Below are 26,831 nucleotides of genomic sequence, written 5' to 3' on the forward strand. Positions count from 1 at the left end.
TTTTTTTGCGGGGGGTGGGGGGCTGGGTAGGAGGTGGGGGGGGGGGTCAAGGGTAGGGTGAAAAAAATGAAATTTTGAAATTGAAAGAGTTTTGGAAAATGTTTTTCTTAAGTTTTGAAGGAAAGTCATTTTCCTTAAATTTGAGAAAAATGAGTTGATTTGGAAAACATTTTCCAAAACATTTAACTCAACCAAATATGAGAAAATTGAAAAACATTTTCCGGAAAATATTTTCCTTCATACCAAACACACCCAAAAGCAAGAAGAAATGGTATGGTCAGTTCAACCAATTTTCTTGTAAATAAAATGGCCATTTTACCTAATTATCCCAAAATAATATAGAAAAATTACAGAAATCCCACATTTTAGTTTACTTATTACCATTATTCCCTATAAGTTTTACAAATCTCCAAAATTCCTCATTTTCGCGCATCAAATTAGTGTACCATGTATAAAATGTAATGTATCTTACTTAACGATTAATGTATCTCGCACATCAGATTAATGTATCAGCGCTTATATTATTGTATCCGTTTGAGGGATTTCTGTAATTATAAACTTTTAAGGAATAAATTGTAATTTTGTCTTAAAAGTATATGATTTCTGTAATTTGCCCAATAATATATCTGGGCTGAGGCACTTATTGATAGCTTGAGGCCCAACTTGCATGCCTTCCTTTTGAGTCAGCCTCTCTATTTGGGCCAAGGCACCATATAAAGTGAAGCCCATCAATAGTTAGGCCCATTTTTTCGATCAACCAAACAGAGAAAAAATGGGCCCAAATTGAAGAAAGTGGATCCAACTTTCGAACAAATAGATGAGTTGGGCCCAAATAGTGTACTTTTCTTAGATTTAAGCAAATTTGAATTTGATTTTTTGTGTTATTATTCCGTTTCATTTTTTATTTTATTTTTATATTTAACATAGATGAATCATCACAAGAATTTAAGTTAATTATTAAATTTCTTTGTTAATTTTGTTTAAACTGTTTGAATGAATATCATCAATGTCTTATCAAATTATTGTTTATTAAACTCAATTTAAAAGTTAAATAACTAAAATTTTTGAGAATAACTTGAATTCTTTATATCCTCTCATAGTTATTAAAAAACATTACGATGGTTTAAGCTTTTGTGTGAATAGCTTTAAGATCTCTTATACGAATTTAGAATTATTAAATAAAAACTAATTTAACTAAACCTTTAGAAATTAAACTAGTCGTTTAGTTCAATATCTTTACTCGAGTGAATATTATAAGTTGAGCTTATTAGAAATTAAGATTGTTCAAATTATTTCATTTTGAAATAAGAAGAATGGCTGGATGATAGTAGAACTCTACTTATTTAAAAGCAAGATTGTTCAAAATAATTTTAAGCGTAAATTCAAAATTAGCCAAAATATATTTTTTTGTTGGTAACTACATTCATGAATTTTTTAAGATATCTAATTCCTTCACTAATAAATTATTTGAGCTTTTATTTAACTCTGTTTTAAATAAAATGTTTTTTTAAATACCTTCAATACGGCTTTTCCCCTAAAATTAAGTGACGAACGGATAATAATTCCAAGTTGATCCGATTTGCAGCATACTAAAGATATGGATGGATTGACATTGTTTCAATTTTAAAAGATGAACGAAAAAAATTGAATATTTGACAACATTTTTCCAAAGTTTTGAACCCATTATTCTTAGGTGTAACTTGTAAGTAGTTAACCGTAGGCACTATCAATTTTGAGAAGAACAGGAAAAAATGTTCACCAGCTTAATGCCAAGGTCCCGTAGAGTAACATTTTATACAAAATTGGATAAACGGAAAAGGGTCTTGCCTCACTCTTAGAAAAATGTTACATTTATCTTTAGCTATTTTTATTTTTTTTTTGATATATTGCCCTTATCATCTAACTTTGGGTACATATTTATTTATACACAGTTAAATATTATGTCCCAACTTTTATTATCCCACATGACACATACAAAACACATACGTGTATATATTTTTATTACTATTAAAAATCTATTCTCTATTTAATATTTACCTAACCCAAGTATTAAAACCCGACCCACCAAATTGTGAAGTTCCATTAAACCTAACTTTTTGTCCCCTTCTCCCGCATCACTTTACACATCAAAGCATCGATACAAAATATATATTTTTTATAATATTTAACAAAAACTTATAACTTGTTTAAGTTACGCTAATTAACATTAAAATATTCTATGTTCAAATGCTCGTATTAACACTAAATTAGACAAAATATTTCCTTGAAGAATTGAGCTTTCTAACTCCAATAATAAGGTTGCAAGCTCAAAACAAAAAAGGAAAAAAAATAGAAAATTCTTAGGGAGGGAGTCAAAAATTAATAATTAATAATTAATTTTTAATTATTTTTTAAAAAATGTATTTGAAAATTAGAGAATAGCTTATAAAATTACAAGCATTTAACAGAAGTTTCAAATTTAGACAAAACAAAAACATATACTATATACCAACTTATTTCTGAACAAAAATAACATACACCAAAATATGTCTTGTGTAATATGCTTTTGCAAGTCTTTAATAAGTGAAAGTAATTAGCCTTTTTATGAAAGTTAAAACGAATCATGCCATTATGTACAACATGATAAATAATAGAAAGAAGTATGACTCTAATTTATATTTTGTATATAGTAAATATCAAGAAAACAATTTGATATGGTAAGCAAAAAGAAACTTCAAGCTAATTTGCATGTTTGATGAGACGCTTTACTTCCTCAAACAATGAGAACCAAAAGTCATTTAAAAATATCAATATAGATTGTACATTGCAATTATTAGATTTATCATCTTGATCATCATATATGTTTTTGCCTTCTTTAATTTCTTACATCTTGATAAAAATATAGGATCTTAAATGCATCATGAGACATCATATTTGTTTTTATCTTCTTTAATTTTTTACGTCTTTGGATCTTAAATGTATCATGATACATCATACTCAATTTTCTATGTAATAATCTTCAATTTAGATTGTAGAAAAGAAGATTACGTTGATTGCATATTCAAGCATTTAATTTTTATAAAAAAAATTGTTTAGGATATGTTATTACCATTATGAAATTATACAATTTTATAGAAAATTAATAAGTAAACTTCTCAAATCAATGTAATTAGTTATTTTGCCGCGTTAATTACTCGCATCACTTAACAAATTACACACTTAATGACAACACCCAGAATTGTATCTTTAATATAATTTTTCCACAATTTTGATTTAAAAAAATAGCAGTATTATGTAAATAATATACACCTATATTATAGCCTTTTATGGAACTTTCTTTACGAATAATGCCAACCGCCGAGTCTACTGGACTCTTTTTTATCCGATGCATTATGTGTTGGGCCTGAAAAGAGTGGGCCTATAATACCATATCAGATACAACAGGTTTATGAGCAAGGGAAGTGGGCCTGAAGCCCAAACTGATTTACAGAAGCTGACAGCTGGCGCCTGGCAAATCCCAAAAATGAATGGAATGTTGGGTGGGCCTGGAGGCCCAAGCTCCCACTCTCTTTGAATTCAACTTTGTATTTATTAGTTTATGAATTTGTATTCAAACTAGGCAGTAATGTTGCCGACATGAGCCCAACATTATGAAAGTCAAAATTATTATCTTTGACCACCTTGCTCTGATATGTAATTTCAGGTGCAAAAGTTTCGATGCATACAAGTTACTATCAAATCTATTACAGCGTGCTAGCTGTAGTGTACTTGCAAAAATTTCATAAATAGCTAAAATGAGAAACATAATAGGTCTCCTTAATTAGTGTTTGCCTATTTACATAGTATAACTATAGTTGAATGATTAGATGAGTTTTCGTTTGTATATTTCACTTTTTTTTTTACTGATTATACTAATCAAATCAATTATTGATTTGTTTTAATTGATGCAACAATTTCAGTTTAAAAAAAAAGGAAAATATCCCTTAAATCATGATATTATTAAATCTAATTAGAATTTCTTACCTAATATGACTTCTTCTACTTGACGAAAAGCGAAGACTCATTCTATTCATGATATTGAAAATTCTTTCGAATTAAGAAAAATAATTTCATTGATTTCTTTCTTTCTTATATAACTAAAGATAAACAATACATTGTATTCATTACGAAATTTCTATGTTTCTGACTACAATTGTATACATTTGTATTTGACATGTTTGTTAGTTAATTGGTGTTTTATTTCAGTTTCGAATGAGTTCAATATGATACGAAAATGGTCCGTATGTAAATGAATAGTTATTTGTACATAACAATTTTATATGTATATAAATGACTGATGTTTACATAAGTAATTTGTAGTTGAAGTATATACGTTGTATAATAAAAATAAAATATATATATATATATATATATATATATATATATATATATATGTGTGTGTGTGTGTGTGTGTGTGTGTGTGTGTGTGTGTGTGTGTGTTAAATGGTATATCATAAGGGAAATATTCAGAACATTCAAATACCCCTTTACTAATTTTCCTATACATTTCCATTAAATTTGTATCATGGAATGAAAGATAACCAGCTAACAAGACAAACAAAATCACCTCACATGATAAAATATCCGTCTTCTCGCTATCATATTCTCTTTTCTTTATGACCTTTGGTGCGACATATGCTGGAGTTCTACACGTCGTGTGGAGGAGGCCATCTTGTGTTTTCATATCGAAAAGAGCACTCAACCCAAGGTTTCAGGTTTCATCCATTAGTATATTTTCGATTTTCAGATCTCTATAATATACCCCTTGACTATGACAAAAATCAACAATCGCGATTAATTATTGAAAGTATTTTCGTGCTGCTGATTCCGTTTAGCAACCTTATTGAATAATTCACCACCTCTAACATATTTCATTGCAAAATAATGTTTTATTTTGCTAGCCGTTACTTCATAAAGTTCAACATTTGGATGCCTAATTAATCTCATAACAGAAATTTCAACAACATTTGGATTCCTTTTATAAAACTTTCTCTACAAATAATGCACACCACTTTTTATCTTCATTAGACAAAGCGACTAGAAAAAGAGTGGGCCTATAACTCCATATCAGCTACAACAGGTTTATGAGCAAAGAAAGTGGGCCGGAAGCCCAAACTGATTTACAGAAGCTGGCAACCATGAAAGGAATGAATGTCGGGGTGGGCTTAGAGACCATTTGCACTATATTTAATCCATTGCTTGTGTGAATTTCACTGAAATCATGTCTATCATCTAATTTACTAATGATTTACTAGTATTATCTATGTTTTTTTTTCTACATTTGAAGTTAGGTGTCATGAAATTTCTAGACTCAAATTTACTTGTTAGGAGAATTTGTAAAACATCAAATGTGACCAATCTTTCTTTCAAAGAAGAGCAGGACTCAATTACTAAATAGATTGTGTAGAGCAGTAACAAAAATATCATTACTTGGGTTGTTAAAGATATTTGCTATTTTCCTTTGTAGTAAAATTAAAAATAAGACTATAGCAAAAAAAAAAAAGAAAAAATGAAGGGAAAAAGGACAAATATACCCCCGAACTTTCGAAAATGGTATGTCAATACCCTTCGTCATACTTTTCGGACATCAAAGCCCTTGCCGTCCAATAATCGGTGCACATTTGCCCCTCCCACTAACGGAACACTCATTGTGTACACGTGGCGTAATCCTACATCATGACCCGGATTGACTAATTTTTTAACCCAAAATTTAAATATCCACCCAATGACCCGTTTAACCCACCTGATACACTCATTACTCACACTAATACTAACCTATCTAAAAATCTCTTTTTGTGAAACCCATCGCCGTCGTGAAGCCAAAGAAGGCACCGGCACCGGTTGGAAAGAAGGTTGCTGCCGCATAGCCGAAAGCAACAACCCCGACGAACAAGGTTGTAGTGAAGAAGGCCAAATCCGCAGCAGCAGCAACACCAGCAAAGAAAGCGACGAAGACGGTGACTGCTCCGGCTAAAGCAAAGTGGTGAAGAAATCTGCAGTTGCTAAAGTGGAGAAATCTCCGGCGAAGAAAGTTGGGAAGAAGCCGAAAACTATTAAGTCTCCGACAAAGAAAGCGAAGAAATTAATCTGAATTGGATGTTTGAATCTTTAAATTACTTTTACATTTCTCTAGTGATGATATCAAATCCATCATTTTTCTTCATGGGTTTTTCATTTTTCTTCTTCCCCTTCCCCTTCCGTTTGCAGATTTTACTCATTCTCCATAGACTCCATTGTTAGGGTTTGTTTGTTTTAGAAGTATGACTTGTGCTCTATCATTTTCATTGAACAGTTGCAGATTTGGATGAAGAAATGATGAATTAAGCCAAAATTTTAGGCGCTTTTTCTTTAGGAATTTAGAGAGTTTATTTGTGGGTAAATTGGGTCGGTTAAATGGGTTATGGACGGGTTTTAAATTTGGGTTAAAAAATTAGTCAATTCGGGTCGTGATGTAGGCTTACGCCATGTGTACACAATGAGTGTTCCGTTAGTGGGAGGGGCAAATGTGCACCAATTATTGGACGGCAAGGGCTTTGATGTCCGAAAAGTATGATGAAGGGTATTGACATACCATTTTCGAAAGTTCGGGGGTATATTTGTCCTTTGTCCCAAAAAAGAAAGCACACACAAATACATAACACACGGACAGAGGGAGAATTAAAAAAACTCACATTTTGCATAAGCTTTTGTTTTCTTCATACCCCATACGCACAACAACATTCAAACATTTTTTTTCCTTCCTACTACTACACCCAAACAATCACATACCCAGACACACAAGACAAAAAAAATGAAACACACTATTAGAAAAAGGGTTTAGTTCGAGGTTTGTCTTCGTAGTTCCTGACTGCGGTCTTCTCTTCTTGTGAATTTATTTTCACATTAGGGCCATTTTTGGTATTTCAATCAATTATTTAATTGAACTAAAAATTGATCAGCTTGGGGTAATAGGGGCATTTGTAGTGTTTCATTTAATTTATTTTCTTTAGATTTTTGTTGTCTTTCCAACAAGTGAGGGGTGCTACTCCTTTTCAATCGAGTAAGTTGCTCTAAGATTCCAAAAGTTCTTGCGCATTTTCTTTGTTCTTCTTCAGCTGAAAATGTTGTTTCTACATTATTAGGTGAATTTTTGATAAAGTACATACAAATTTGCTTAGATTTGACACCTTCTCCTTTTTTTAAAAAAAAAAAAAAAAATGCTTTCTGGGTTATTTCCACAAAAAAATTGGACAATTCTTCAAAAAATAAGAGACTCCATTGAGGAGCGTAGGCTAGTATGGGGTAGTTTTGCAAATTATTACTACTAATTATTAGTTCATTTTCTTTGCTTAGGGTTGTTTAAGGGTGTTTTTGTCGTTTGACATCATTTTAGAGCAATTTTTTTTATGGAGTTAATGTATAATAACTTTAAGGAATCACCTGTATTTTCATGATTTGCTTTTCAAAATTTTGTAAGAGGGTAAAATGGTGCTTTTAATTGTTTATGCTTATGTTATACTCATATTTCCAAGACAAATTATATCATGTAGACAGTAGACCCCATGCTTCGTCAAACTAAAACTTTTGCATATTCATCTGTCTTTTCAAGTTAATTTGAAATGAGTAATTTATCTTCTTTAAAATTCTCAATTAATCCAACATTATCGTAATAGTTTAATTTATCCCGCTAAGAGTAAAATTTGCATAAAAAATGGGAAATGTTTTGTTAAAAAGAACAAAAAAATGTTTGCTATTATTATGATGATAATAGTTGGCGGTGTGCCAAGTGTTTCTATTTGGTATAAGATAAAATACGTAGTTAATGTTTAAAATTTATTAGAATATTATATTTAGATATTTCAATTAAGCCTTGTTTCAATTAAACATTGAATGTCTTTAGTTTCATTTTGGGTGAAAGTTCCATCCAAGATTCTATTTTTGTATCGTACTAATTTTTTTCAAATTTATGGAAAAAGGATGTCTTTGTCGTGCTTCTATGTAAAAAAAAATTGGAAAGTAATTGCTGGGTTCCATTTTTGTGATGATTTTATTCTATTTTATATGGAAGTTTCAGATTCTATTTTTGTCCTTCTGCCAATATTACAAGAAAAGGAAATACTTCTATTTACGTGATACTTTTCATTTTATATTTACAGTTAAACATTTAAATTTAATTTACAAAATTATGTATAAAAAAATATTTTTTTAAAAAAAATGAAATTTATATATTTGTAAATTACATAAAAGTATTATAAGTTATAATAACTGACAATTCAAAATATATAAAAAAGTTATGAACAAAAATAGACTTATTTGAATTTAAAAATCTATAAAACGAAGAAAATAATAATTTATAAAGAATTGAGCATGAGCAGTTCTGGTTATTTTGTTGGGTAAGTATTATTAATTGCTTAAATGTCTTTGTGAAATTAGGTAAAGTGTATTATGTACAATTATTAGGATATGTTAAAATATTTTAATGGTGATTTATTGACATCAATGGAGAAAAAAGATTTATAGTATGTCAAGTGATGGATCAAGTGGTACAAAAATGTGACAGAAAATTATGAATAATGAAAACATAGAGAAGGATTGTGGTTTTTAGTTATTTAAGGAAGTGGTGGTAATAGTTAGGGTTGAAAATTGTGGTGATATCTCATTAGAGAGGAATGACAGAAAAAGAAGAAAAAAATGATTTTTTTTATTTAAAAAAAAGTGAAATTTAAAATCTGGTTTCACATTCTTTTTTCCTATTTTCTTGCGGAAAGTTAGTCTCTCTATATGTTGTTGAGATACATAGATCATGGATTAATAAATAGTTAAGGATGAAATTTTGACTTGTAATGTTACTTTTACTTTTTATTTCAGGTTTGACGATTCCAGTATCAGACGTTCACTTAAAGAGCAAATTCTTGACATTTTTGATCTTTCCACTGTCAACTTGCAGGTAACAAACAATCTCAATTGATAACATTAACATTTCCCATCTTTCGGTTAGTTATCTTTCTAATGTATACTAGACGTGGTTGCCCGTGTGCGCACAGGCCCTAGGTAATAACTATCACAAATATTGATAGTGATGACAATTGGGAAAAAGTTGGTAATAATTTCTTTTAGTAAGAAATTGACGATTTTTGCCGTTCTTCTTATTCTCGTATCCGAAACCGAAACAAGCTCTTCTTTAGTAGCCTCGCTTTGTTAGCTTCTTGTTAGCAATACTAGTTTGTAGTTTTTATTGACCTGGAACACGAAAAAAAAATAGTTTGTAGTCTTTATAGACCTGGAACATAGGAAAAACCTTATGTATAAGGTTCGAAATGGTGAATTAAGGTAGAGTAGACCGATGATCCTGTAGTCATTTGGCCGGCTATTGAAAGAAAAAACTTGCATCTACTTCCCCTATTATATAACCGGTCCCATCTCTCTCCAAACCTGGATAGGCTACTACACTTCTTTTCTCACTTTCAAAGGGTTCAGGTCCGATAGCCACGAAACGGAGAAGAGAAGGATAAGTTGCGCACTTTAGGCCTGTTCCAGGTCAGTCGCTCAAAGAAAGGAAAGTACGTCGTGTGGCTTGCATGAATCTTGTTCAAAGGGATTGGCAATGCTTTTGTAAGCATATTTATAGAAAAGAGAGAAGGTAAGGTCGCGACTGATTGGTTGGCATCTGAAGCTCTGAAGAAAAGGACAAATCAAAGAGAAGGGTGGTTCGTAGATCAGTATGAGTATGAACTTCAGCGTGAAGTGGTCAGATTCACTCCTTCTTCGAATTTCCTATTCTAAGTTCAGTGACTTGGCACAATCTAATTATTAATTAATAGAACCCAAAACAGGCTCAAGGCCATCTCTTCCTAATTATTAATTAATAGAACCCAGAACAGGCTCAAGGCCATCTCTTCCAACATTTTCTAACTTCTATCCCTTTGAATAACAAAGTTGCCCGCGTCTCGTAAGGCCAAGAGTTCTACCATTCATCTCTGTCAACTCGAAGTCTAAGGCAAGGAACTTTCAATTCCATTTTCTTTTCTTTTCATAGGATCTTTTATTGTGCTAGTACCGTACCATTGAAGAGGGAAATCCCGCCCCTCGATCATGCCTCGAAGAAGGTAATTCATCAGGAAATTCCCAACTCAGACAAACACAAAGACAAAGATGACAACCAGGTAACGACACGTTGCTAAGGATAGTGTCACGACCCGAGTCTACACCCTGGACGTGGCCGGCACTCAAGAACTATTGCTGGTCCCCAAGCGAACCCTCATCCTGACTGACTACAAGTGGAAGACTAACTTAAGCATGCAAAAGCTTAAAACCGAATAAAATTCAATAAACTCAACTTTTCAAAACTTTAACTCAAATGAATCAACTTAGAATAAAAATAATATATTCAACACTTGCCATAAAATAAGTAACTTAATTCTTTAAAACATTTAATAAAATAAATGAATAATACAGACTTCTCAACTATACTTACTATCTATGAAGCCTCTAATTGATAAAGATTGAAGTCGGGACAAGACATACGACATCCTGACTTAACTGAAAGGTAAATGAAATCCTCCGGAAGCAAGGAGGCTTTCCATAGCTAACTTGAACTCTCGGATGTATCAACGAAGCTCATGTTGATGATCCTGAATACATGTGTTTGTATCATGAGAAGATGCAGGCCAAATGGCTCAGTACGTGGAATGTACGAGCATGTAAGAGGAATTCTAAAGCATAACATAAGCTTGAAAAGAATCTGAAAGAAACTGAAGAACTTACCTGGCTCAACTCAACTCAACATAACTGAACTCATTTCACTATAAAGCAATTTAAAACATGTGCAATATAAAGAAAAGTTGTTTAAAAACATGATGCCAACTCTGTGTGTATGCAAAGATACATATAACTCTGAGATGTATGTAAAAATACCAATAATCTGATGTATATAAAAATACAAAATACTGCTGTGGGAGTTTCTCTAACCGACAACCATCACATAAGAGCTATTGTGATGATACTGATACATCGATCTTCCTCACGCTGCCAACGCATCCTATACCTTGCCACAGGTATAGGACTTGAACTACTAAGTGGATCCACTAGTCTATGCGAAAAGGATTCATTTAAAAAGTATGATCCTTTTCTACCCATGATGACTACATAGTTTATGGCGGCTCGGGGTTTTCTGAACCCTCCCCCATATCGGTGCTCAATACTACTCTCAAAATATACTAGCTCTTTATGTTTTAAAAACATACTCTTTCTGTGATTTGAGATAATTGCTCAAAAACTTAGCTCAAAGGCTATCTTGGAAATCAAGATTTCCTCTCTTGCTTTATTGTGAAAGCATTTACTCTTTAACTGAAAACTAGCCCAAAGGCTCTTTACTGAAAAACTAGCTCAAAGGCTCTTTGCTAAAAAACTAGCTCAAAGGCTCTTTTGAAAATCTCAGTTTTCCGTTCTTATTTAAATGTGAAAACATTGTAAACTCTTTTGGGAATACATAGTCCCCATATACTTTTGAAGAAATGAACTTCAACTTTTTACTCTTTACTCTTTGCTTAACTCAAAACTTAAGTCTTAAAACAAAGTTAAAACGTTTGTAAAAGACTTCTTAAAATATGATTCATGCCAAATTATGGACGTGAACGACTCGATGCAAGGTTTTCAATAACCATAGATAGTTCTCAATACTTGAAACTCAAGAACTTCACTAATACTACTCATTTCAAGAATGCTCGACTCAGAGGGTTCATGCGAAATTATGAGCATGAACTACTCAACTCAAGGACTCAAAGATACTTCTCGTTTCAAGACTGCTCGACTTATAGGGTTCATGCATAATTATGGACATGAATAACCCAACTCAAGGACTTCATGAGTAACATGTAATAGTCCCATGATTAGGAATGTAATCTCAAATGGGTTAGAAACTCAATACTTAAGACTTAGGACATGGAGATATTACTCCTCTCATAGATACTCAACTTATGGAGTTCATGCGGAATTTATGGGCATGAACGACTTGACTCGTAGGTCTACATAACATTATGGAACTCATGATATAACTCTTCTCATTCTCATACTTAGTTCCTCAAAACTTAGTTCAAATCAATAGTTGATCTCAAAGGATTCACAATTAAACTCAAAGACTTTCTTGAACTCTACTCTTAACTCTCTCTTGAATGTGAATTATGAATTCAAGAGTTATGGTTCATGATATGAAGGATCTCTTGATGACAAAGTAGACTTATGAGTACATTCTTCTCATCCTCACATTCACTTGCTCGAGTCTTGAAACAAGTTACTAGAAGTTGTAGAAGACTCCACAAAAGGACTTAAAGGGACTTTCTTAGAATGTTAGAAAGAACTCTCAAAACTTAACTCTTAGCTCTACCTTGAATTTGAATTATGAATTCAAGGTTCTGATTATGTTAGGAATGATTTTAGGTGTTTAGAAGTAGCTTAGAGTAGTTAGAATCGAAAAGGAGTGAAGGTGCACTTTAAACAAACTCAAACGAGGCAACCAACGACAAAATGGATGGGGTAGGCGACCCTGGCACTATGGGTGGCGCGGGGCACCAGCCCATAAACTTCAGAGGAGGGTTTGGGGCGCTCTGGCTGGCGCATCGCGCCAGGCCCCTACCCAGAAAATCCGACGAATTTTCCTTGCTCGTTTTCTCACCCTAACTCGCCTAGAATCGAACAGTTTCTTCCCCAATCACTTGGATTCAATTACTTAACATAAGTACACTCTAATATACTAAAAAAAACACTCAAATTACTAAATTTGATCTCAAGAAATCATCAAAACCCCAACACAACAAGATTTAGAATGAACTTCAAGAATATTTATCAAGAACTCATCAAGAACTCTAATCTTTCAACTTCGAGAATGAAATTTCGCTGAATGATTGGCGTGTGGGTGAACTAACCCAACACTATGGAAGCTTACATACCTCTTAGGGATTAAACCCATGGCGAAAATTCACAACATGATGCAAGAATCTCGACGAACGCTTGATCCTCTCCTCTTTTCTCCTCTTTTCTCTTCTTTTCTCTTCTTCAACTCTTAACTAAAACCCTAGGCGTATTTTAGGATTATAAAACTGAACCTAATAGGATTATACCCTTAAAACCTTACTAAAAACGAATTAAACTTGATTGGGTAAGGAAAAGACCAAAATACCCCTCTAAAATGCGGCTTTGACTTTCCTTATCTAGACAACCCAACTTCGAATAGACATATCTCCCTCATATGAACTCGAAACTGAGAAAAATTGGTGGCGTTGGAAAGATAATTCAAATATCTTTCCTACGGTATCTGATATCGCACCTAAGTCATCTTGATCTAGATGTTATGGTCGTTTGAAGTCGATCCAAAACTCATACTTAGCCTAACTTGCAAAATTTCAGATTTTGCTATTTCCAATTTAGTTCTTTTTCGAACTCAAGGTGATACATCTAGTGAAATTAACAGTTAAAAAATTTTAATTCCTCAGTAAAATCCTACTCACAACGAATGATGGTTCAATGCTTAGCTAAAAAATTTTCTGGGGTGTTACAGATAGGCTCCTTCTTTGATTATAGAATAGATGAACGTGACACATACCATTATCAGACTAAAAAAGAGAATGAATTGAGAGGAATTCTCACTTTATGGAATTGTTTTGCCTCCCGAAGAGTAGTGACTCTATTGTTTTGCACGCCTACATAGAGAGACTCCAAAAGTACCGACATTCAATCGAATGAAATAGATCGTTTTCTTTCTTTTTCTCAATATGATTCTTCAAAGATGCTAAAATTGACTATCTCATGGAAGGGAGTGGGATGTGAGAGAAAGTCTTATGATCCAACTATCTCTTGTACCCCTTAATTGGTGCTGAGGAGTCTTCATCTTGACATCCATCGCCACTTCCCATACTGGTAAGAAAAAGGTTGGTAGGATCTCTGCCCCCACACCAACCGTTATTGCGGGGACATTTTGTTGGGCTTGGTTCACACTCGATTCTGAGCGAGAAGTTCCCCAATCTACAAGGACTTCCGTCCACGGAGGCAATTGCGATTGGCCTCCCAAAAGAATGTTTTCATCCACCGGGGAAGCATAGGCCCCCACAAGTTTGAAATTCGCCGTTGGGGAATTCACACGAAAGGGAACGAGGAATTCTCAACGAAAAAGTGCTCTCTAAACCGAACGTGAAAGTAGTTTTCCATCAAACGACTTTTTTTGCAACTCTACTCTTGACTTGGATTATATATCCAAAAAGGTCCGTCACCGCGTGAACATAACATTATATTAAGTTACGAATGCAACTCCTGAAGGATCAACCACTGTTCTAAATATAGTAAGGCAAAGAACTGTTGTTCAGTGGGGCGCCAGAGAAAAGCTGAATAATAACTAATTAACTGAAACCTTTACATGAGCTGCGGTCAGCCTGGGAGAGGAATTACAACATAATTTGACCCTTCAGCCATCCATTGTATTTTTTTTATATAGATTTAGTCAATCACCCCATATATATATGAGCAAATTTTAGGTATAACAAAGACAAAAATTATATTTGTATGTTATAACTATAGTTTGTATAATTGCACTCCATAACAAATTTAATGTTTGCTATGGAGTTGTTAATTTGTATATTTCGGGATTCCTTCCCTTTTATATAAAATTTAATTTAAAAAAAATAAAAATAAAAAGGTGATAATTTCTATTACCAAAAAAAAAAATAAAAAAAATCTCTAAACTACGCACATAATATTGTAATAGGATTCCTTTCCTTCTAAGTCTTCTTCATTAGTGGTACACAAGGAGTTTTCTTTTATACAAAAAAAAAAATACTTATACAAATTAAGCTATATACAAATTCTTATACCTTTAATTTGTATACAATTTTTTAAAAACAAAATATAAATTAAATTTTGTATTAGTTGTAAATGGTTTATGTATATGTTTTCTGTTTGGCTTGTCAATTGTGTATGTATATATAGTGTGTGTGGGCGGGGGGGGGGGGGATTTGTATGTAAATACAATTTTTTTTGTATATGTATATGTTCTTTATGTTAGACTTGTCAATTGTATATGCATACACATATATATATATGTGTGTGTGTGTGGAATCTGTATATAAATAAAATTTTGTATTAGCTATAAGTAATATATGTATATGTTCTTTGTATTAGGCTTGCCGATTGTATATGTATAGATATGTATAAGTGAAATCTCTCTCTCTCTCTCTATATATATATATAATTAAAAATTTGTATTAGTGGAACTATATATTATAATTTTAAAAAATTGTATATAATTAAAAATATGTATTAGTGGAAACTATATATAATTTTTTTTAAAAAATTCTGATTTGGGGAGAAATTTTAGGAGAAATTGAAAAAAAAACTGGGAGAGTAAAGATAGCTAATGGATTTGTATAAAAATAGATCTTCCGTTTTTTAAAATGAGTGGGCCCCAACCGATTAAAAAAAACTGATTTGGGGAGATATTTTAGGAGAAATTGAAAGAAAATGGGAGAGAAAAGATAGGGATTGGATTAGTATAAAATTAAGTGAAAATTTCATATATGACATAAAGTAGACTAATATTTTCAAGTTATAGCAGTAGAATCAAACTTTCAAGTTGTAACATTAAAAATTTCAGGTTGTAACAGATTATTTAAAAAAAAAAATTATTTTTAATAATTAAAAACGTTTGATTTGAAAAGAATAAAAGGATAATTTTTTTTAAAAAATAAAACATTTCTGAAGGAAAAAATGAAAAAAAAACGAAAATAGGGGTGTCAATTAAATTTGAATTAATTTATGATAATTATTAATTAGCATGAATTAAGGAATTTCAAACTAATTAAGAATATTCAGTTTCCTTAATTCACTCTAATTTGTTAAAATTAATTCAAAAATATGATTTTATCCATTTTTCTTTCACGTTTCTCTCTCTTCGATTTTCTTCCAGAAATTTTGTCACTGGCGACAAATTGAAGTTTTTTTTTTCTTTGAAAAATCCTGATTTTTTTTCTGATGGACAACTACATATCAATATTAATTAAACATGGCGGAAGATGGGATCCTTCAGGTAAGTATTTTTTATTGTTTATTATTTGTATTTGGATTTCAGTGCAATGAAAAAAAATGAAACTGTAAATAACATTTTGTGATTTTGTTTTTGTAAATCGTCATTATATTGAATGTGATATGTTTTTTTGTATAAACAATACGTTTTGTTCATAATACTTATTAGTTGTTGTGAAACTGTAATATTAGTGATTTTCTTGATAAGTTTCTGTTTTTTGGTAGGGGTTTAATGCCACCATATTTTTTATACTGGAAAAACAATGATTTCATGAGAAGTTGCCGCAATATATGAAAGATTTGAGTATAAATGTATAACATATAAATATTTTTATCGTTGTATATTGGGTACGTATTTTAAAATTATAATATTAATTACTATTTTTTTTCCTGAAAAAATAAATTAAAATGTATAGTTTTGAATTAATTGTAGTATAAGTGTAATGAATTTGGTATGAAAGTGTATTCACTAATGTGAAAAAAAAGTTATTTAGAATTTTGAAGAATTGTATGACAGTTGTTTTAAGTTGATATGAAAGTGTGTTAACTAGTTAGTAAAAAAAGTTATTTAGAATTTTGAATGAGTGTATGAAAAATGTTTTAAGTTAGTATGAAATGAAAAATGTTATTGTTTATATAAGTTTTGTCAATTATGTATAAATTTGTGTGAAAGGAATGAATTATTTGGTATGAGAAATATATAAATTTGGTATAAATGATGATTGTACGTATGAAATTTGTATTAAGTGGGTATGAAATCTGAAATTTTATTTTTTAATGAAATCTGTTTGTAGTTTACTGTCTGAATGATTTTTGTATGAAAAAATAATGACAAGTGTGTATAATTTTGTTTTTTTTTGGTATTATGTAAGACTAATTGTTATTTTTTTAATGAAACAGGGAAATATGTTGATTTTCAGATGGAGGGGATTATATATGAGTATTCTAGTCTTTATAGTGGTCTAGTAAGTGCGATAACATCGCAGCTAATGATAGATGCTAATATTCACAATATAGAGATAAAATATATGGTTAGTGGTAGATGTTCCCCTGTTAGTATCCACAATGATGTAGGTGTGGGGGTTTTTTTTAGATCAAAAGAAAGTTAATATAGATTTCTTCACGAAATATCCATTGTGCATAACTTTGAAGAATATAGCAATAGATAATGAGGATTCTGTAGTTGTTGTGGATATGAGACATTCTGATGTTAGTAGAACACTAACTAACTTTGATTTATACTCCAACAACTTTATTCGCTTGATAGGAGTGAATTTAGATGGAGTTGTCGATGAAAATACTGATGAAGGAAATGGAGTAATCAGTGACCGTTCTAATTTATTTATAGTTGAAAATCAAATTTACAATGATAAAGAAACACTTACGGAGGTGATGCGACACTATAGAGTTGTGAAAAAATTCAGATTTCTTGTATCTTGTTCTAGTTCATCTTGGTAAGGATTTAATTGATTGTTTGAATGTGTATTTATTTTGAGTGTATTTGGTATATCAGTTTTTGATGATTTTTTTTGTTTTTTAAACAGTTATTATATGAAGTGTCCTACTGATAATTGTTCCTGGATGATGAACTCATCATGTTTGAATCAATCAAAGCTATTTAAAATCAGAAAGTACTGTGCGGAACATATTTTTTCCGTTAGAGATAGAGTGTATGCAAGGCGTCAGGGAATAAATGACGTTGTAGCTGTTTTAATAATGGATAAATTTATTGATCCATCGACTGTATACACTCCAAAAGATATAGCGAAAGACGTGTTGAAAGTGCAAGGTGTTGCGCTGACATACATACATGCCTGGAGAGTTAAAGAAAAGGCGATAAAATTGGTGCGTGGAGATCCAACCGAGTCATATGCCAAACTTCCAGTTTTCTTTTAGAACTAAATTTTGTATTTTATATTATGGACTGAAATGGTGTGAATTTTAACAATGCAACAATATGGCATGCAGTTTGTTTACAGATTGAATTCCCAATATCCATTTGGTTTCCTTTCTGTATCCAATTGCTATCCATTCTGTGTCTAATTTGAATATAATTGGTGTCCAGTTTGCATCTAGCTAGTATATTTGTTGTGTTGTAATGCTCAGATATCTAATTGTAAAAACTGAAAAACTTTTAGGTTATCTATACATATTGAAGTAGACATATCCTGGTTCGATTTTAAAATTAGAAAGGACGGAATGATATAAATTCTTGTATGCATTTGTTGCATTAGAAGCATGTATTAGAGGTTGGTAGTATTGTAGGCCAATTGTAGTTGTTGATGGGGAAACTTTAAGAGACTCATATGGTGGTACAATGTTGATTGCAAGCACTATGGATTCAGGAGGTATTTTTTGAATCTTTTACATTTATAATCAATAATAAATATGATATAAGCTGTGTTTTCAATTTGTATGATATATTTTTTTTAATTAATGCATCAAGTCACATACTTCCACTTGCTTATGCCATAGTGGATTCTTAGAATGATGCATCGTGGACCTGATTCTTTGAACAATTTAGGGAAGCATATGGAGAAAGGGAAAACATGTGATTTATGTCAGATAGAAACGAGAGCATATGGAAAGGAACTGCCAGAGTATATCCTGGATTGGAACATTTTGCTTGCATGTGGCACTTATGCTGTAATGTTTTGAAGAACTTCCATAGGAATACTGAAGATTTGAAGAAGCTATTTTTTACAATGGCAAAGGCTTATACAATATAATAATTTGAGGCGATTATGCAAAGAATAGATCAGATAGATCCAAGAATAAGAGATTATTTATATGATATCGGATATAGCAAGTGGTCAAGGGCTTATTCAAAATGTAAGCGAACATGGGCCATGACTTCAAACATAGCCGAATCTTTGAATAATGTTAACAAGATAGCAAGGAGGTTGCCCGTGATTTCACTTCTTGAATTTATGAGGGTAACAGTTCAAAGATGGATTCATAGGCACAACGAGGAGGTTGCAAAAACTAGATCAGAGCTTACAAAAAAATATGATCTTATGCTCCAGAAAAGTATTGCTTTGTCTAGCAGTATGAGGGTATGATTTTTTCTTTATTCATTATTATTTAAATGTATTTATGTTTGCAATTAGTATGATTATTGAACTAATTTAGTATAAATTGCCAACTAGAATAAACAGTACATTAATTTGATATCCATTCTGAATTTTTAATTCAAACCTTTTTTAGTGGCTTGTTTTTTTGTAGGGAAAATACATAAAACCCCCCTAAACTTGGCACAAAAACTTACTTTAGTACTTCAACTACACGGGTGTTTATATACCTCCCTAATCTCATTTAAAGTGAACAAATACCACCCTAAGAATACATAACCAGTCTCACAATGGCAAGTATATTACACACGCGCCAAGTCATTGCCATATCAACGCCACATCATTGCCACGTCAGAACCGTGTTGGAAATCAATTTTAAAAATTTATTTTTTTCCTTCCCCTCTTCTTCTCTCTCCCATGTCAGAAATCAATTTTTAAAATTTAATTTTTTTTTCTTCTCTCTCTAATAGATGCACTACCTTCCACCTCCATTAGTGTTTTCTCAGTTCTTGCTTGATTATCATTAATTTTCACTAATGACTTCTCTATTTTCAACCTCAATATCTTCTAACAATTTCACCAATTTCTTTTGAGAAAATTCTCATACATTTTCTATCAATATCTATTGATGTGAGATTGCAACAAATATGGACCTACATTGAATTTTTTACTGATTTATTGCTCTCTTTGGTATTTGAGGACAAATAAATCAACAGAAAATATGGATGAATTCTACCCTATAGTAAAAAACAAAAAATCCTTTCCAATATTCCATCTTCAAAAACCCTTATTTTTTCATGACATACAACAATCATAATTTTTGAAATCATAAAAATGTGTTAATGAAATTTTCTTTTGTTTGGCAGAAATCTCAAGTTTGATCGGAACGAAGTTTAATGATTTTTCTCTCTTTAGTAGATTTGAAAAAAAAAAAGAGATGAAGATTAAGATGCAGGTGAGGTAGGGTACAATAGGGGTGTTCGAAGAAGGAAAAAGGGGGTGAGATAAGGGGTTCAAAATCAGTGAAAAGGGCTGGGGGGTTTTGCAAAAGAAGAAAAAGGGAATTAGGGGTGGGTGGGTTTGGAGAAGATGAAAGTAGGGGTGGCTGGGTGGGTGATTTTCCTTTTCTTTTTCAATTATATAATACATATATTAGTGGGACCAATTTTTTAATCAAAAAGAAAGACGCGCTTGACTGTTTTCTTTATGCCACGTCAGCATTAAGGGGGATATTTATTCACTTTAAATGAGATTAGGGGGGTATATAAACACCCGTATAGTTGAAGTACTAAAATAAGTTTTCGTGCCAAGTTCAGGGTTTTTTTTCCCCCTTTTTTGTAACAACATTTTAATGACCAATATTTTTGTGTGTTAGGTAATACCATCAACAGTTGATATGCATGCTGTTGTTGATGGACCAAAGCGGTACATAGTAAACTTAAACACTAAGATGTGTAGTTGCGGAAGATTTCAAAATGATGAGATACCATGCGGGCATGGAATGACAATTTTTAGATACAGAAGACTACATGAAACAGATTACTGCTCTCCTTTTTATAGCCTGAAGAATTTTCAAGATACATATGCCATCCTTGTTGAACCTCTCCCATGCGAGAGTACATGGAATATACCAAGTTATGTTTCAGAGCCTAAATTGATGCCGCCTGATCCAAAGAGAACGGTAGGAAGACTGCAACTTGAACGCTGAAAGGAGTTTTCTGATGTAAAATTCAAAAGGTCTAAAGTTACTTGCAGTAGATGTCGTCAAGTTGACCACAACAGGACGACATGTTCAAATTATCATGTGCAAAAAAAATAATAATTTATTTATTTAGACTATATAAAATTTTAATTTTATTTTGTCTTTTAGACTCATGTTTTGTTTTGATATGAAACATAATTGGTGTGAAATGCATTATAACTAAGTGTTTAATATACTGTTCATTTTTAATACGCGATGCATTCATTAATCATACAAATTGCATACTATTGGAAATAAAATTTATTTCAGTTTAATATATAAGATAATGTTAATATTAGTGATAATTATACAAGGTAATTATGGAATGCATTTGGTATCCTGAGTATTTAATGTAAGTTATCATGAATATTAATTTGGTTTTCAACTGGTGTCCTACTATAGATGAAATTAAAACAATCTTTATATCAACCTTATTTAGGTGTCATTCAAATACTAACTTCAGTTTATATCACACATATATATACCAACGAAAAATCAATTTCATATAAACATTCATCAATTTCGTATAAACATTCATACCATTTGTGTACCAATATTTTATCACAATTAATACAATATCCAACAATCAAACATTAAAGTCAGAGGCATACATGTATTAATCAGATTTCATACACGTTTCATCCAAAAATATGTTAGAATATAAAGTAAGCATAATGTGATATTTTTAGAAAAAAATCGCTAGTTTGACAATTAATCCAATTTCATACACGTTTGACAATTAATAGACAAATCGCTATTTTCATACAAATGTAATAATTCATATCATATACACAGTTAATAGACAGTCACACCATTGTTAAAACACAATTCATACCATTATATCATAATTCATACAATACCTAACATTCAAACATTAAAATTCAGAGTCATACACACATTAATTATATTTTATACACGTTTCATCCAATGAGTGTCCAGTTTGGATACTATTTATAAGACAAAGTTGGTTCATGATCTCTAAATTGGTATTATTTTTGAATCTAGTTAGTAATACACATTAATATCATTAAGTCTAAATGTTGAATCAAATTGGTATGCAATTTGTATATAACTGGCATCCCAAAAAATGGTATATTTAATGTGTAATATATCTCCCAAATAGTGAATCCAACTGGTATGAAGTTTGTATATAACTGGTATGAAGTCTGTATATAACTGGCATCCCGAAAAATGGTAATTCATTTATAGATGATATCTGACTAGAATAAAACATATGATATTATATATCATCAAATATTTTAACACAAAAAAATTGTCCAAAAGTTGAAATAAAATAAAATGTTGTTTTAAAAAAGTAGAAGGTGCAATAGACTATATCTAATTTCTTGTCTGTGATCTTGGTGTAGGATAATTGGTGGTATCCAGAACGTGTTTTTTTGCTATGCGAGGTCCACCAAATTTGCTAGCAACCGTACCAGTAACTTCACTCTCACCGATCGCGCCATCCTCATTCTTTGTTATTCCATAATGCCATAGGATTGTGGCATATCTTTTACGATGGTACTTTGCATCGATATCAATAGAATGGATATAAAAAACATCGTTACTGATGTATTCAACTAATAAACATGTGTACAAACCACAATCACTGAACAAATGAAAAAAATAAGAAAGAAAAAATATTTTAAGAAATAAATTAAGTTAACTTTTCTAATGAAATCAGTAAAGCATAGAAATACGTACTTTGAACTATCTTCTTGTTGAGGAGCGTGCATCATATGCTTGATATCAAGTGGGTCGGATTGAGACTTGTGTACATATTTAGGGAGTTTATTGGCATACAGATCAAGCCTTTTACCATAAAATCTCGTGCTCGTAAAAAATAGTGGTATAGTTGTTGCAAGTTTATCAACTGCTTCATTGACTTTCTTGGTGTGAACAGATCCTCCCTTCATCGAATTGTATTAATGTAGACATCTAAGCTTGATTCTGAAGACAACAAAAAATCAGTGAAATTTCTCACTAATATTGACAGGAATAATGACATCGTCAACACTGTCCCAAGGAATGTTGGCAAGCAGTTTGATGCTTCTAATGCACTGTCCAACATCGTGGTCGGGAGAAATGGATCTTATGTCACAATTTGACTCTCTCTATTATTTTTCAATGTTATCAACCCACGTCATAAACCAACAGTCAACCGTACTGTATGATAGTGGTATTGGAGAGTACTTTGCCTTCTTTCGCAAATAATACATAATGGTATTAACATGTTAACATTTAAAAAGCCATTAAAAATGTTTCAAATATATACAAAATGCATATAAATTTCATTCTACCATCATGTTTAGTGCATTGTTCATGAAAGTATATTTTTATTCAAAATTCATTCAAAAATCATACCAATTGCATACATGAACACTGTATACCAAGTTTATTCAGAAATCATTCAATATGCATACATCATGGATATGCATATTTTAAAGTATAATTTAAACAAAAACTGCAAATATAATTACAAAAATCTGGACTATGAGTTTTAAATTAACTATTTAAAAAGTTGATATATAAGATTTACCCCGTCTTCCCAAGACTTGCCAGGTTTAACCAATATATTGAAAAAAAATCCTTTTCTGCAACTTTGACAACACCAAAGTCCATTTGAGGTTCAAAACTATCTTTGAGCTTTGAATAAGCAGATTTCCTGTGAACAATAAGAATATATTAAAAACATTGTATACAAATTGATTAGATAATATTGAAAGAAAAAAATTGCTTTATTTACACATATACCTGCCACGCCTAGATGAAACATCTTTGAAAACCCATTTGTTAAACTCCTCGATCAACTCAGCTGCAACCTCAAACCCATTGTGACTTTCAAATGGATGTTTAATACGAAATAAAATAGAAACTCTTCTTGAACTACTTTTGCCTTCTGACAACCGGATATACGGAGATGTGTCATACTTGCCGGGGTTCCTATTTCTTGGTTGCACATCTGGGGTTGTATTAGCATTGAGAATTGGATCAAGTGCAACAATCTGTGTCATAGTAAAATTTGGATAATCATCCAATGTTGGTGGTTTTGAATTTGATGATCTAGGTATGTCAGCATTAAAAACAACACCAACTGTTTGGTCATTAGACTTCTGAGCTTCATCTATATATTAAAAAAAATAATGTTAAAAAAACTTTGAAAGTGAATATACATATCATAATAGGATTGAAATTTATACCATTCGTGTTTGAAGTATGAACGTATTCCCTCATTGAACTGAAGGTTGATCCATTGGAGATTTTTCAGATTCTTCAACATGTTGACGGACATCATCCTAATGCATGACGTAATATAAAATTCAATCATAAAATAATGCGAAAAAACTGTCTCATATAAAATTTATACAAGATTAATACAAAGTTTAAACAAACAACAATAACATTTCACTAATGTTGCCTTTCATAGATTTAATACTGTATTAATACCAAAATTGAACCAACATAAAAAATTGAACAATAACATTTAATACATTATTAATACAGAAAGTTAATAAAATTTTTATAACACCACTGACAAAAATGGAAAATCATATCAATTTAATACCAATATTAAACAGACAAAACTGAAAAATATTAAACAGACAGATACTGGATTAACATTTGGTCATACCAATTTAATACCAATATTAAATAGACATAAATTGAAAAATCATGCATAAAATTTGGTCATACAAATTTCATACCAAAATAATACTAACTTCAGTCCAAATTTGTACATTTCATAATTACTTGCACCTACACACTTCATACCATGATACACCAATTGTTGCAGTTTTTTAACTTGTAAAACCCTTTAATACATGTTGGTGTGTTGCTTGTGTTGGTTGACCTCTTGAAGACCTAATCTCCTCAATTATTAACTTTGTCGAATTATCGACATATGCTTTCATGTCGGTTATGTGCTTGTTAATCTGTCTCATGGTGACTAGAAGATTGATTCAAATGATCTGATCCATGACATTTATCTCTTCGTCAGTAAGCACTATGTTTCTGAATTTATGCTATGATAACAAAATAAGATGTGAGAACTAAAATTTATAAAAAAAATGTAATAACTTATAATTAGTAAAGGACAATAACTAAAAGATAACCTGGTTGCCATGTGTTCTGAAAATCATATTCTTTAAGTCATCGAAAAAAATACTCTCATTCGATGTCTTCCAGTTGAGAATATGCGGTGTGACATTTGAAACGCAGATAACAACTGTGTTGTCAAAAGGATGAACACTCATAAAACCAAACCTGCAACGCTATATGGAATTGACTGAATTCGAATGATGTAGGATTCTTTCCCAACCTACGACTGCAAGCTTTAAGAGTTAATCTAAAACATTCATTGTCCCATGGGAAGTTGAGATATTGATCGGACTCATCCAAATCAAAATACAATTTAGGAATGGTTGTTTTTTAGGCCTCCGAACCAATCAAACATGAAGTAATGAAATACAGAATGTCAATTTTTAAGCGGTCTTCAGCCCAAAAAAAGTTAGCATGTTTAAACGTATTGAAGAAGTCTAACTTAGGGACTTTGGTCATATCCCCAAAATATTTTAGGATAAGTCTATTGGGAATATACCGATCTGAAAAAAATCAGTAAGAAGTCCACATTTAAGACCAGTTATCGCTGCAAATTTCTTGATTCCAAAACGTAATTCTGTACCGTTTATTTTCACAACAAACATGTCGTCTTTGACATTTTCAGATTCAAGAATCATCAAATGTCGCAATAGTTGACATTGAATCTTTATGTGGTGTATGTCATAAAATACACCAAAAGGTGTTTGTTCGAGAAATTGTTGAAACCTCTCTTGCCCGAGGAAATCTAACAGATCACCAAAAATATTCATGTTTGTACATGAAGCCTAGTGTGTGTATATCTTCCTTGCCTATACAATAAAATTGTTTATACTAAAGAATAAGTTTCATTCCAGCAGTAATTATAGTTTAAAATAGTTAAATTAAATTATATCATATAAATTAAATAGAAAATAAATCAAAATCATTTAAACATTGATAAAAAAAAATATAAAAGTATGTTCATACAAATATTTTTCATGTTTCACACATGCATATACATAAATTTTAGTATTGCCTTACGCCATATTTATAAAAAAAATGCACACCAATTTTATTCAAACATCATACCAGCTTCATGTGCACTATTGCATTCATCAATCTATTTTCATAAATTTATCGAAATATGCTTACAATAATTTAACAATTTTAATACATTAGTGGATAAATTGAAAAATAATCCTTCTTAATAGGAAAAATTTCAATTTCATATCTATATTATTCTAAATTTATACAAAACAGAGTAATTAAACAATTCATACAATTTTATTCACATCAATTTAATAATTCATACCATATACGAAATTAAGAGACAATCCCACCAATGTTAATACACAATTCATACCATTCGCATACCAATATTGTATCAAAATACATACAAAATCCAACAATCAAACATTAACCTCAGATCCATACACATTTTATTCATATTTCGAACAATTTTCACACAAGCAAATGTTTCGAAAACAACAATAAGCATAATGTAATATTAAAAAAATCACTATTTTGACTAATGTGGAAATAAATTAAATAAAGTACTTATCCTAACAACTTTTTTGTGTTTTTTGGATGTTGGTATTTCTGATTCCTTCTTTTTTGTTGTACTTCTTGTTGATGGTTTTGAAGATTGAGCAACTTCTACATTTGTTGTTTTTTTTCATTTTTTTTCTTTTTTATTTCACTAACAAAATCAGAATCAGATTCAGAAGGGGTTTCAACAATTTTCCCCTTCCTCTTCTTCCCCTTTTGATTTGCCGGAGTCCCCCTTTTCTTTGCTTCATTTTTTTTCTCTTTTTTATCTTTCAACTGAGATGAATCACCTATCGCCATAATTTTAGCAATTTTAGACGGAGGGGGGGGGG

At 31.3% G+C, this 26,831-nt stretch overlaps 1 protein-coding gene and 1 pseudogene across 1 annotated transcript in view; both read left to right on the top strand.

Annotated features, from left to right (window-relative positions):
- The window catches only part of LOC125878495 (delta-aminolevulinic acid dehydratase, chloroplastic), a 385,024-nt gene that overhangs the window by 126,540 nt on the left and 231,653 nt on the right, over positions 1-26,831 (top strand). The gene's annotated exons all lie outside the window — the stretch shown is intronic.
- On the top strand, positions 8,365-17,958 carry LOC125843041 (uncharacterized; annotated as a pseudogene).

The sequence above is a fragment of the Solanum stenotomum genome, chromosome 10 (genome assembly GCF_019186545.1).
Source record: "Solanum stenotomum isolate F172 chromosome 10, ASM1918654v1, whole genome shotgun sequence".
Taxonomy (NCBI): domain Eukaryota; kingdom Viridiplantae; phylum Streptophyta; class Magnoliopsida; order Solanales; family Solanaceae; genus Solanum; species Solanum stenotomum.